Genomic DNA, 15,175 nt, shown 5'->3' with positions numbered 1-15,175 from the left:
TTGTTTTGCGCCAACGAGAGAGTCAATATCAGGGTTGAAACTTGTTAATTTTAGCCTCAAATCGCTCTCTACACAAACTTTGTTTCTGTATTTGTTTTTCAAAAACACCAAACTTGAAAAGGCACGTTGATACAAATAAGTAAACCCCATCAAGCATCTCAATGCTAGTTTTGATATTTTTGGGTATTCTCCTCGTGCATTAATCCAGAATGGGATTAAGCTTGCTTCTTTGAAAATAGTTTTCAAAGATGAGTCACATGATAGCTCAATTAATGAGTCTCCTTCAGCTGATACCAGTTTCACTTTTTTTTTTAAATTATCTTTTTCAAAGGGATTTCTGATCCATTGGTTCCCTCATCAATTTTAGAAAAGTAGTGCCTGAAACACACAAAAATCGTCATAACACGTAAAATTGTCGCCTAGTTATCATCTTGCATAGTTATAATATAGTACATAAGAACTTAATTAAAGAAAGATTAAACACTACTTAAATATGTTTCACAATATACTTACCTGAGGCTAGAGGCCAATGCTTCAAGGTGCTCCTCATAGTTCTTGAGAGTTCACTGTCAATTTTAATTTCATCGGTTTCCAGGAAGTCATATAAGATTGGAAATACATCGAAGTAATTTTTCTGCACTTTACGGGCTCATCTTTGAAATTTTTTAACCATTGCTTCTATTTTATCCTGCACATAGAACTTGTGGACGTCCTCACCTTGCAGTCACAAGTTAAGGACATTGAGAACAATGAAAATATCTGCCAAATACGAAAGCATTTTTACTAGTTCAAGTCATTCACGCATTCTATAAAGTAGCTTATGTTTTCGGATTTTGCATCACTATCGTCCAATAAAACATTCTAAGTTCGTCCCAGAATTCAAATAATCTTGACAACATTTACCCCTCGACAGTCACCGAACTTCACAGTGAAGGAGAAGTTGTGTTCACTGCCCATTTCATCACACAGGATACCAAACAGTCCTGAGTTTTTAGGCCGTGATTTAATAAAATTGACAATTTTCACAGCAGCATCAAGAATTTTCTTTAGGCAAAAGCCTCTCAATGCAGACTACAATGAGTCATTTGCACTCAAGGAGCAACTGTGTCTTAACTTTGCCGACTAAACCCGAATAAATGCCACACATAGTACAAGCACCATCAGTTGTCATACACATTTTGATCAGCCAATCTTATTTTCTAAAAAAAAAAAATAATAATAATCAACACATTCAAAAATATCCTGTACAGTCATTCTTGTGGGCAAAGGCCTGCAAAACAACATTTCTTCTTTTACAGACCCATTAAACTCAAAACGAACAAACGATAATAAATTAGCCTGACCAGCAACATCTGTGCTTTCATCAAGCTACAACGAAAACTACTCAATTTCCTTCAAAGCTGCAATCATAGCTTCTTTGACAGCATCAGATATTTCATAGATTTTTTTTTTTTTTTTTTTTTTTTTTTTACTGTTTGATAAAGGGATCTCCCTTATTTTTTCGTGCACTTTTCAACAAAGAAAGTGTTGGATATAATTTCTGCAGCAAGTAAAGCTGCCCCCTTTTTGCTATTAACAAGAATAACTGGTAAGACGCTATGGTAGCTTGTTTGTTTTGCTGACCTGACATGGACTTTTCTATTGTAGATTTTCTTATATGATAATGTCGTTTTTTATTTTGAAAAAATTCAAGAGGCTTGGCTTATGTACTCTGGATGATTAGTTGATAAATGCCTTTCAAGTTCTGATGGTTTCATGCTTGCGTTTGCTAATGTTTAAAACAAATTACGCACTGAGGTACTGACTCCTCTTCAATACTTGAAAACAGAAAGCCACATTTCAAAGCTAAAATTTATGCATGCAATTTATATGTTTGTTTTGCAGGATGTGTTTATAAGTAATTATTCCTGTGAACTGATGATGTCATGAATAGTCTATTTGTAATTACTTACTTACTTACAAATGGCTTTAAGGAACCCGCAGGTTCATTGTCACCCTCACATAAGCCCGCCATCGGTCCCTATCCTGTGCAAGATTAATCCATTCTCTATCATCATATCCCATCTCCCTCAAATCCATCTTAATATTATCCTCCCAGCTACGTCTCTGCCTCCTCAAAGGTCTTTTTCCCTCTGGCCTCCCAACTAACACTCTACATGCATTTCTGGATTCGCCCATACGTGCTACATGCCTTGCCCATCTCAAATGTCTGGATTTAATGTTCCTAATTATGTCAGGTGAAGAATACAATGCGTGAAGTTCTGCGTTGTGTAACTTTCTCCATTCTCCTGTAACTTCATCCCTCTTAGCCCCAAATATTTTCCTAAGAACCTTATTCTCAAACACCCTTAATCTCTGTTCCTCTCTCAAAGTAAGAATCCAAGTTTCACAAACATACAGAACAACCGGTAATATAACTGTTTTATAAATTCTAACTTTCAGATTTTTTGACAGCAGACTAGATGACAAAAGCTTCTCAGTCGAATAATAACACACATTTCCCATATTTATTCAGCGTTTAATTTCCTCCCGAGTGTCATTTATGTTTGTTACTGTTGCTCCAAGATAATTGAATTTTTCCACTCTTCGAAGGATAAATCTCCAATTTTTATATTTCCATTTCGTACAATATTCTGGTTATAAGACATAATCATATACTTTGACTTTTCGGGATTTACTTCCAAACCTATCGCTTTACTTGCTTCAAGTAAAATTCCCGTATTTTCTCTAATCGTTTGTGGATTTTCTCCTAACATATTCACGTCATCCACATAGACAAGAAGCTGATGTAACCCGTTCAATTCTAAATCCTGTCTGTTATCCTGAACTTTCCTAATGGCATATTCTAGAGCGAAGTTAAAAAGTAAAGGTGATGGTGCATCTTCTTGCTTTAGCCCGCAGTGAATTGGAAAAGCATAAAATAGAAACTGGCCTATATGGACTCTGCTGTACATTTCACTGAGACACATTTTAATTAATCGAACTAGTTTCTTGTGAATACAAAATTCAATAAGAATATCATATAATACTTCTCTCCTAACCGAGTCATATGCATTTTTGAAATCTATTAATAACTGATGTACTGTACCCTCATACTCCCATTTTTTCTCCAATATCTTTCGAATACAAAAAATCTGATCAATAGTTGATCTATTACGCCTAAAACCACACTGATGATCCCCAATAATATCATCTATGTACGGAGTTAATCTTCTCAAAAGAATATTAGACAAAATTTTGTATGACGTCAACAAAAGTGATATTCCTCGACAGTTACTACAGTTAGTCTTGTCCCCCTTCTTAAAAATAGGTACAATTATGGACTCCTTCCAATGTTCTGGTACAATTTCCTTTTCCCAAATAGCAAGTACAAGTTTATAAATTTCGCTAGATAATGCCCTTCCATCCTCTTGTATTAATTCTGCTGGAATTTGTAATTATTAGGCTAATAAAAAATTTAATCTAATCTATTATTATTAGTTCGTGGCAGAAGAATATATCAAAAGACAGATGAAATTAAGATATATGGATCATATGCAGAGACTAAGAAGGCAAAAATAAGAAATAATGGAGAAAGCTGAGTTTGCAGTGGAAGATCTGCCCTTGAGCTGACAACTATAAATGAATATTATTATTATTATTATTATTATTATTATTATTATTATTATTATTATTATTATTATATACTAGAAACTGTATTTAATAAATGGATATTATTTATTATGGATAAAACCGAGTTTGCAGTTTGCTCAAACTTTGCAATTCTATAGGTTAAGAATATTCCATCTCTGACTGAATGAAAACTTTATTTCGAGTTCATTACCATTTGATCCTTTGAGTCGGGGTCCTGCCACTTTATGTAATAAGTTCTCCTCTCTTCATTCTTTCTCTTCATCCCTCGCTGGTGTCTCCTGGTACCACCAGCTTGCAAGAATTCCGAATGTATTGATTTTACTCATTCACAAACCCTCACTTCAACTCACCCCATCAAAGACAGTCTGTCCTCCAACACAGGTTGACTTCGTTAATGAGAGAAGAAAACTGTTCGTGCATGCAATCAATTCCACAACAACACAAATCCCACGTGGTCAACCACAGTGTGCTTCATAAGAAGGGTACCTATGAACCAATATTACCTTTATACCTACATGGGAAGAATAATACAAAAACATTTATGCTAAGTTCTCTACAACTTTCAAGGCAACAAACAATATCCATAAATAAACCAAAAGTAAAGAAGTTGCGACAAAACTATCAAAAATGTTCGTTATCCCATTAAACCTTATGTACTATATTATAGAGCTAATTATGGAGTTAATTAATTTAATCTGTCCTGGGTAAAATATCTGTTCAATGAAATTATATGGAAACAAGATTTGTAGACAAATTCATTAAAACGTATTATTCTTATTCACAATCATTAGGGGCACAATTTTTGGTAACAAAAATGAAATTGAAAACATTTCAAATGTCATTTTGAGCAGCATTTCACTTTTCACCACATGTATCATAATTAGGTGTAAGAAAAATAAATCCGCGAAATCTGTCAGTTTTCAGAAAATAAAGACCTCTTCACCACGAAAATCATGAAACGGTGTCGGGTGGAGTTCCTGGGTAGCTCAGTTGGCAGAGCGCTGGTACGTTCAACCAGAGGTCCCGGGATCGATACCCGGCCCGGGAGCAATTTTTCCCTTGAAATTATTCAAATCTGCTTTACAGGGAGCTTTACCTGAAAGACTAGATTTGCATAATATATGCGTCACTGTGTATGTTAACAGAAAACCACAATTCCAAGTCACACAGAGATTGTGTGTACTCGATATGGGTCTCTGGCATTTCGTCAGCCCACGCGAGTTGTGTGGATATAAAGGGAAAAGTTGAGATGGTGTCGGGTGGAGTTCCCGGGTAGCTCAGTTGGCAGAGCGCTGGTATGTTCAACCAGAGGTCCCGGGATCGACACCCGGCCTCAGAACAATTTTTCCCTTGAAATTATTCGAGATCCTAGTGGTTAGCAATTATCTATGGATGCATATTCCCTATGTATTGTGCTTCGTGAGTGTATATACTGGACTGTGCTATTACTAACTAAACTTTACAACAGATGCTCAAAATGAGAACCATTCACAGCCAAACAATGTCCCAGTCTATTACGAAACAGTCTATCAGTCCATTGTCTTTCTCATAATTACATGACTGATCTATTCCATCTCATTCTACAGTGCAGAGTAGGCCATGAAATTAAACCAGTGGTTCCCGAAGTGTGGGTCACGATTCATTGTGGGGTCGTGTAGGGAGCTGAGGGGGTCACGAGATGATTTACAAAATAAAACAAAAAATTCATTATTAACATACATTTATTTTGTATTTAGAAACGTAAACATAACGTTGAACATAAAAATATAAACAAAAATATTTCAGTAGTTATAAAGTAAAAAATAATGCGATAAATGTGCCTATTTTTTCAGAAAGTAGCTTCTCAAACCTGAACTCTGTAGTGTAAAAAAGCACGCGCGCGCGCGCGCGCACACACGCACGCACGCACACACACACACACACACACACACGTACAGTGGCCATTGCACCGCCATGTTTGAAGAAAATTGAAAATGCATCCAGCATTAAAATAAGTGCCCAAATAAAGTGGGCGTGACGATAAGTAAGGTTGGAGTCAAAATTTCGTTTGCATAAATCAGTTAAACTGAAGTGGGGTAAAAACGTAATACGGCGAACGCTAAGCTCCGCCCACGACCCCTTTCCACTTTTCCCCTACAAGCTCACCACACACTGTACGTGATAGGCTAGTGTTGTGTCGAATGCACATTTCATGTGGGTGGGGATAGCTTCCTCTACTGGCGTTCGCTGTATTACGTTTTCGCCTGAAGTGGAAAAACCTAGCGTTTTGTCAAAAATTTGACTTACGTGCTAGTAACTTAATCTAAAATACAGAACTTATGTATGCTAAATTTAAAACACTTCAGCTATTCCTAGAAGAAAAGTTTAAAAGAATACCCTTATAGAGCAAAACTGTCATGTACGTACAACAAGAGTTCTAGTAAATATACTGAAGGAAATGTTAATATTCTGAAGTTTTTTTTTTTAATGTGACCTGCAAGACTGCCTATAAAATGAACAAGTATGATTTGGGCGATTTTATTAAATTGTTTTCCCAGTCTTTACACCTTGCAAAACTATTTATTATACCTTAAGATATTATAGAATGAAAATAGGCCCTAACTGTAGTAAACAATCTTTACCTCTAAGCTTGTAACTTGAGTAAAACATGACACAACACGCTTTTATTTTCCTTAAGTGAAAACCAATATACAGTATATCCAATAGTTTTGATTACTATTAATTATTAAATCTCATAGCTGTTTCTCCAGAAAAGCTACAAAAAGGAAGGCACAATTTTCTTTTGTTTTACTGACTTCTGTGAGATATATAGTGATAAACATTTGGTATGTATATAGTGATTAACACGTGGTTTAGTTTGCAACAACAAATACTTTGAATATAAAAGTCAACAAATATTGTGACTATAATAGTATTTAAATTCATTAATATGTCACATCAACGGACGTATATACGTCACCAAATATCGTAAGATGATTACATTTGTAAAAAAGTTTCTTCACACCCATAAGCAGTGCTGACTAGATCAGACACTATGGACAGTACTCTATAACAGAGTCGCCAGTATGAAAGGATGATTCCAAGCCTTTGGCGTGAGACGAACTCGATAGCTCAGTGGTAGAGCGCCTGACCAGAGAACAGGAAGTCGCAGGTTCGATTCCCGCTCGAGGTTGTGTAATTTTTCTTTCATACCATGGTATGATTGTGACTCTAATAGTATTTAAATTCATAAATATTTTGAATATAAAAATCGCTTTATCTGGATACTCTAATGAATGGTAAATATTTATAATAGCGTTACCATAGCAAGGCGAATAACAAAAATTACCACCAAAAACACTGTAGGAAAGTGTGGAAGAGAGGAGGTTTGGGTGCGTGACACTCCTATACAATTGTGAATAATTATATGCAAGGTATACCAAAAGTCTAAACTAATATATCACTGATTCGACCTTAAGAAAACTCGCCTTTTCTATGATCAGTATGGAAATGCACGGAAATGAGATATGCTGCCCTTCCCCACCACCTACTCATTCCACCTCAACGAAGTAATCCTGTCTGCCCACATCTCTCTGCTGGACCCCACATTCACAGAAAATTTCCATCCTTATTTCCATGCCAAAGTGTTGTCAGCACTCAATTTTTCTTTTGTTTATGATACATATGACTCGAATAGAAGCAAAGTACGTAAATATACAGGGTGCGGCATTTAACGTTTCCTATTTTCAAACCCCCATAACTTATTTAATTTACAAGTAAATTACAAGAAATTAATCAGTTTACAACCATTATAATCTTGGAATTACAGTACATCTTATGTTTTGAAAATAATGTCTTTAAGATGTCCTCCATTGGCGTCAATGCATTGTTGCAATCTTCCCTGCACACCGGCCATTACTCGCCGCAAAGTTTCAGGTGTAACATCGGCAATTTCTTCACGAATCGCGGTTTTAAGGTCCTCGATGTCATGAAGGATACGACCGTAGACCTTACTCTTAAGATACCCCCACAAAAAGAAGTCTGGTATAGTGAGATCAAGGGAAACAGAGGGCCACTGAATGTCACCTAATCTGGAGATAAATCGCCCAGGGAAAGCAGCACGAAGTGTGTTCATTGAAACACGTGCTGTATGGGATGTGGCTCCATCCTGTTGAAACCACAGACACTGAATGTTCCAGTTACGGCGTCTCAACTCAGGCAGGAAAAAAGTTGTCAACATTATGTTGTAACGCTCAGAGTTCACAGTCACTGCAGCACCATTATCGTCCTCGAAAAAGTAAGGACCAATGATACCCTCTGCTGCAACTGCACACCAGACTACGACCTTAGGACTGTGTAGTGGTCGTTCAAAGATTTCACGTGGATTTTGTGGGGCCCAATAACGAAAGTTCTGCTTGTTTACATAACCATTGAGACAGAAATTTGCTTTGTCACTCATCAGGCAGCTGTGAAAGTCATTGTGAGTGTTAAACACTTGCAGCATTCTCTGACAACAATGGACGCGCAGGGCTTTGTTTACTACTGTTAATTTTTGTGCGACCTGGAGTTTATATGGATGGACGTGTAAATCATTGTGTAATATTCTTCGCACACTTCTGTCCGACAAATTCATGATCTGCAGAGCCGTTCTCACACGTTCGACATTATCAGGAGTCCGCGCCATTTTCTGAAGAACTCGAGCTTTGTTTTGAACCGATCCCGTTTCACGCCACTGACGCACCCACACACTGATTATCTTTCGTGATGGTGCAACTCCACGTTGATTATTACCAAAAATCCGCCTAAACTCGCACTGGACAGCAACAACTGACTTCGTTGAAACAAACTGTTCAACACAGAAAATGCGCTGTTGCACCGGCCAACGTTCCATGGTTAACTAAAGGCTTTGCTACACCGAATTCCTGTGTTGGGATGTGGCTAACTAAATCCAAGGCTTTGCTACACCGAATCCCTATGTTTGCAAACATGTTTTACCAACAATGTGAACAGAATCGCCAACTTAAAATGAGAAACGTTAAATGCCGCACCCTGTAGTTTCTTATTTTTCAAAGGAACTACCAAATATTTTCACTTGGTAAAAAAGAAAGAGAATTCAATATCCAATACAATGGCCAACACCTTCCTAGGACTTATGAATCCAAATATCTTGGAGTTATTTTCGATAGTAAGTTAACATGGAGCAACCATTTGAAATACATTTCTGAAAAAGCTCGTAAAAGATACTCCCTTCTAAAAAGACTAGCAGGAAAGAAATGGGGATGCTCTAGGAATACTTTAAACACTACATAAAAATGTTTATACAGCCAGTGCTGACATACTGCGGAGAAATTTTAATTACTTCACCTTTCATAAACGAAATAGAATATGTTCAAAACCAAGCTCTCAGACTCATTACTGGTGGAATCAAAACAACTCCAATAGATTCTATGAGATTCCTCACTAATATTAACAGCATCAAAATGACAATAGAAGAAAAAGCACTGATTCAATATGAAAAACTTATTAGATTACCAGGAAACAATTGGCATTCATACAGTCCTCTCTGTAGATTGAAAACTCAAACAAGTTTCATATCCATTGTTCAAGAATTAAAACAGAAAATCAATATCCCGAATTTAAAAGAAAACCTACAAATTAAACCACACTCTTTAACTCTATTAAATATAGAATATAATCTACATTTAACAGAAGAAATACTAAAATCAGAAGTAAACAATGAAATAATGAAACAATTGTCTTTAGAGACAATTAATATTAGGTACCCTCCACAAAACTGGCTTCATTTATACACCGACGGATCCTTGATCTCCAGAGAACAAGGTGCCGGTGCAGGTGTTACGTGCTGTCTCTTCTCACTTTATAGATCTCTTGGGTATGGAACAACAAGTTTTGATGGAGAAATCATTGCAATAAGTGAAAGTCTCAGGAATCTTCTATGCCACATCAATAAATTTAAAAATGCAGTTATATTGTCAGACTCCAAAGCAGCTATTTTATCAATAGTCTCTAAACACACACCTTCATCTCAAACAGCAGAAATAACTAAAATGCTCTCTCAATTAATATCACTCAATAAAAGAATTGTATTCCAATGGATACCATCCCATTGTGGAATCCTGGGAAACGAGAATACGGATGCTTTAGCAAAGAAGGGCAGCACTGCTACTTACAGACCTGTTACTAAATCTACGTATTACTTTGTGAAAAGATTTATTAAATCTACATACTTAGACTTCAACAAACAAAATTTTATAATACAATCCCAAGGGAAAAAATGGAACTCTCTGCATCAAAATCCACAGTTAATTCCCGATTTACCACGAAAATCGTCTGTAGCTGCATTTAGATTGGCAACTGGCCATGATTGTTTGGCCAAACACATGCACAGAATTGGAATATATCAGTCCCCTAACTGCCCATTGTGCAACTCAAACCAAGAAATGGATTCGGAACACCTCAAAATCTGTGCTTCAGTGGCTGGTCATGATAATATCTTTGAAAAATATTGGAGTGCAAGAGGTCAAATGACTTTATTGTCAAACGCCTGGCATTAGAAAACAACAACAACTACTTTTGTACTATTGAAATAAGTCAATCAATTTTTGTGCTATATGATCTGAACTGTCATGAATTTTGTCGTGTTTTTCGACTGATGTAGAGTCACTTTCAATGTTATGAAATACTTTATCTCTAAGTTTACTTTTTATTTTTTCAAATTTCTGACATGGATAATGTTTTTGACTGAGTTTTCTTTTCTTAATGGGATTTTCCCCTAATGACATGAAGCTGTCATTAAAAATGGATATGTTGACCCTTTTCTCAGCTTCTTTTATGGAAACCGTACCAGAGGAGTTTTTATCACCACTTTCACCACTTTGTGAACTTTCATGGGACTGGAGTTCAGGAAGATTTTGTGAATTACTCCCCAGTAATCACAGCTCACTACTTACATGTTTAGGGTTTTTTAATTTTTATGTGGCAAATATCACACAGTTTCAGTTGATACGACAAATTAATGTTCACCAACTTCACCTTCACTAACACGGCACATATAACATGCTGCAAAGACTTTTTTAAATTTGTAATTTTTTTCATAGAATGGATTACGTAAAATGACGCGTGTGTGTGTGTGAATGCGCGTGCATGCGTATACACACACACACACAAGGGGCATCCAACAAATAAGTTTCCCTTATCTTCCATAGTGTGCAATCATGAATATTCTCAAGATAATTACATTACACACTGTGTACTCTACTTCTAAGAAATTATATATACTCTGTTACTACCTCAACATTCTTTTACTGGTTTCTATATGTAACCATGTAATTACATTTTATAATATAGACTCAATTATTACCTCCAAATTCTACTGATGTTACATATGTAACCTACATTTTTAATAACCATAAGTACATATTACATTTTATCAATATTTTATTATTGCTTTATTAATCTTTGTCTAAATGTATATTTAAGGATAGAATGTTAAATTAACCAGATTTGTTAAGTGTTCATTGTGTGTTACTCACTATTATGATACCTGATGATGCCATTTCATGGTGAAAACGTTCGTCTCTTGTAAGTTCTACAATATATTCCATTTTTATGTCATGATTTAATGGCTTGATGGTTTATAAAAAAAAAAAAAAAGATAAGTAATTTGACGAAAATAAACAAATATGGATATATCATACTTATCGGACCAAATCGACCCTCACAAGTACTAACATTGTAACTCACTTTCTTCCATTTTTCATGAGAAGCAAATGAAGTTTTAAAAGGATCATGTAAATCAGTGTATACAGATAGTAACAATAAGATTTTACATACGATTGGGAAGGTTTAGAGCTACAATGATAGTACTGGAAGAAAAAGAAACAATTTAAGATCATATTAACTAGCATAACTCAAAAACATTAAAAATTGAGTTACAATGTTAGTATTTGGGAGGGTCGAAATATGTTTTATATTTTCTCCTTTCAGTTCTATGGGCCTCAAAAATTCTCCACTTCATGGAAAGGATACCAAAAACAAATTTTGATCATTCTCCGTGCATGACATAAACTGTAGCTTTATTTATTTATCTTTCCGTAATTTGGATTACATGTGTAGAAATGGCCTTATTAAGTATGGTTTAAGTCCAAAAGCCTCGTCTCCAAAAAGAATGTGCAGCATAGCTTCTGTTTGCCCGGGAAGTGGTAGGTCTTCTGGAAGATCAAAATCGTCATTAATAAATTCCCTACCCATTTGAGATTCCTCGAGAATTCTCCCCAAATCGTTTTTATCCTTCAGGAGTGGGGGATTCAATGTATAAAATTCTCCCAGTTCCTCTCTAGACATCTTTGTACCATGGAACGGAGTGTTTTTTTTTTCTATTTTGCCGAAAATAACATTAAATAGCAACCACAGACACATTTCATTTTAAAAAATCCTTACATAATTATGAATAACTGTAAATATGTTATTCTGAATCCATCGAGAAAAAACTTCGCAAATTTAGTGTAAGTAAAATACTTAGGGTATACTGGAGTTCACTTTCGCCTTCATCAAGACCGACCACCAAAAGCTAAAACTTCCTCCAAAGATGGACCCATGACTATTATCACAGCGATACAGCGCAGTCTACCAAACTCACCTAGTAGACCGAAGTACCGAGGTGATATACCGATTGCGATAATATCGTGCTCTTCGGAATTCTGCGCCAGTGTGGGGACTTCCATTTACCGCAATGTTATCAGATATCATTCCATACTATCCCCAACTCAATATCGCGTCTGTGGAGGGAAGCCTAAAGTCGAGAGAGCATGGAGTCCATGACAGTTCGTGATCATCATCCTGATACGACCAATCTATCAGTTTCGCAGTCTAGTGTCTAAGAAGTCACGAATGCGAACGCGAAACTGGCATGTACAGATGATGCATTACACCTCTGCAAATTAGTGACCATTAAATTTCAAATGGCTTATTTTAGTGGTAAGCATTAAGAGTATTAAAAAGCTTTACAACCTTTTGTTGTCTCCTTCCACATAACCGAAAACTGTGATGTTGCACTTGCACAGAGGCAGAGATACAATAAAAGATCTGTACGCACTCAACTGTTTCCCTTTACCAAGGCGTATACTGTAGTATAGGCCTACTCTTTTATGTCAAGAAATTTGCGGTCACCCTATGTAATTAATTTCGCCTAATAAAAATTCAGAGAGCAGAAGCAAACTGTCGTTGATCTGAACTCTGCATTCGTTAGTTAACGCGCCAAATATTACTGTGCCCAGGTCATTGTTGAGTGTCTGAATAAGTTAAAATTCAAACTCAATCGAAGAAACTTCATACACAGTATAATACATTCCATTATCCATTAATTAAAGTTAATATAATGTTTAATTTATTATTATTATTATTATTATTATTATTATTATTATTATTATTATTATTATTATTATTATAGTCGCTTACGATTATTATAAATCATAAATTATGTTGGCACAATCTAAAACAATTTGTATTGTTTCGCATTGTTGCAACAAGTTGAAAAAACGTCCCATCCGTCTCCCTTCTCTTTTAACATCAATGCTCATAATAAATTAAAATAATATTGTACATTATGTGAAAAAACAAAATCCTTCACCACTTGCACTTGCAAAAAGAGAAGATACTAGATAGAACAGTGGAGACTGAAGATCAAGCTTGTCCTATATATATATATATATATATATATATATATATATATATATATATATTTCTTTTTCTTTTTTTTTCTTTTTCTTTTTTTTTCTCTTTTTTTTTTTTTTTTTTTGCATGCCACTTAATATTAAACTGTTAAATTTATTTAGAATTAAGTCTATTTTTGTATTATATTGTATGTTATGTCATTTTTCTTGTGTACTGACGACGCCATGAATGCTTGTAATTCTATTCAGCTAATAAAGATTTAATCTAATCTAATCTAATCTTCTATTAACGGGCAGGTCAAACGACGAAATACTAAAATTTAGATGCCAAACGATCATACTAATTCTGAATGAAAAGGACACATATTTAACGAAATAATCTTCCATGCAAGAACTGCTTTTTGCAATAATTTAAAACAGTAATTTGTATCACATACGACAACTGTATTTTTTTTTCTCGCTGTTATTTATATTCGCTTTAACATCTCTGGTCATATCGCGTGTTAATCTTCTGTGTGAAATCCGAAGGCCTGTGTACTATTGTTGAGACTGGTTCTATTGTTGTGAACTATATGGCGACTGTGTATGTATTGCTGATTTGTTATGAATATTATTTCGGTGATGAATGAGGCCGATGATATTCAGGGATGTTGTGGCCCGAATTTTCTGGCATTTGCCTTACGGTTGAGGGAAAAGCCTGAAAAAACCTCAACCAGGGAATTCAACCCGACTGGGAATAATTAATATTACGTACGCGGGCAACAATAACTACACACAGAAAGTAAATTTTATGGTTATTATTGGTAAGCTTGTGCCTTAAAAATTACGTAATGGTAAACAAAATTAAAACAAGATTTGGAATCGTAGGAAAACAATTTGCATAATGTCATCAAATATGACAAAAGATAAAAAAGTGGTGTGTTTTGCACCACCTGAACTGATGTAAGTATATTCAATTAATAAAATTTTTCACTGTTTTACGAAAAGGTCGTTTCTATAAAATTCAATATTCATAAGGAGTTAAAAATATGTGTCTACGAACAACCAATTTCTTCACTACGTAAAAAAGAATATATATACTGTATATCATAGAACAAATAAAATGAAAAATATGTAAGATGTTAAACAACGCATTTAACAACTGTTTGTTTACTGAGATAACATGACGCAGATTCACATGATTAGTGAAAAAAGTAAGTTTTTGGATGTTCCCCATTGTTTAAGCATTATCTTCATCGCTCATTTCCTTAACAATAGCGTCATGTAAGAGATGTGGTGAACCTTCGTCTAATGCAGCTTCCATGAACTTGAACAATGCTCTTATGTCAGTCAATTTTGCACTTTTAATTCCTGGTGTTTTGGCACCTTCTGGATGAATAGACCGTAACACGGAAACAGAATTTGTTTTCCAGAAACGAAAAGGGCAAAATGCTGGTTTCGAACGGCATCTTTGACAGCAGATGTTTTGTAGCATTTAATTTAAGCTTACTGAGCTGTAGATGTAGGCAGCTTCTGAGTTTCTGTTTTTCTTCTTTACTTCCTGTTTCTAGTCAATTTTATTTATTGCTTTCTTTCCACCAAGTTTGGAAACTTGTACTGGTGGTTATGAGCTAACAGTAGGCCTAATCATTACTGCTTTTACTGTATAAATACGAGGGCTATTCAGAAATCAACTTCCGATTGTCGCTTGTGGATTGCTAGATCGTTGCAGGAAGATGGCGCTTGCACAGTAGCAACAAGTAAAGACATAATAATGCTTCCATGCATCGCACACACATTTCCATTCAGTAGTCTGTGAGAAACAGCTGTTGATAATGGATGCGGTTATTACTCGTCCCACGAGTTGTGAGGTCCATTCAGTTATTTGATTT

At 35.4% G+C, this 15,175-nt stretch overlaps 1 protein-coding gene and 1 long non-coding RNA gene across 2 annotated transcripts in view; one reads left to right on the top strand and one right to left on the bottom strand.

Annotated features, from left to right (window-relative positions):
- The window catches only part of LOC138701589 (cytosolic carboxypeptidase 2-like), a 165,891-nt gene that overhangs the window by 120,221 nt on the left and 30,495 nt on the right, over positions 1 to 15,175 (bottom strand). The window lies entirely within an intron of this gene.
- LOC138701590 (uncharacterized) overlaps positions 1 to 15,175 on the top strand; it is a 37,519-nt gene that overhangs the window by 4,737 nt on the left and 17,607 nt on the right. The gene's annotated exons all lie outside the window — the stretch shown is intronic.

The sequence above is a fragment of the Periplaneta americana genome, chromosome 6 (assembly GCF_040183065.1).
Source record: "Periplaneta americana isolate PAMFEO1 chromosome 6, P.americana_PAMFEO1_priV1, whole genome shotgun sequence".
NCBI lineage: Eukaryota > Metazoa > Arthropoda > Insecta > Blattodea > Blattidae > Periplaneta > Periplaneta americana.
This window is presented reverse-complemented; position numbering and strand designations above follow the sequence as displayed.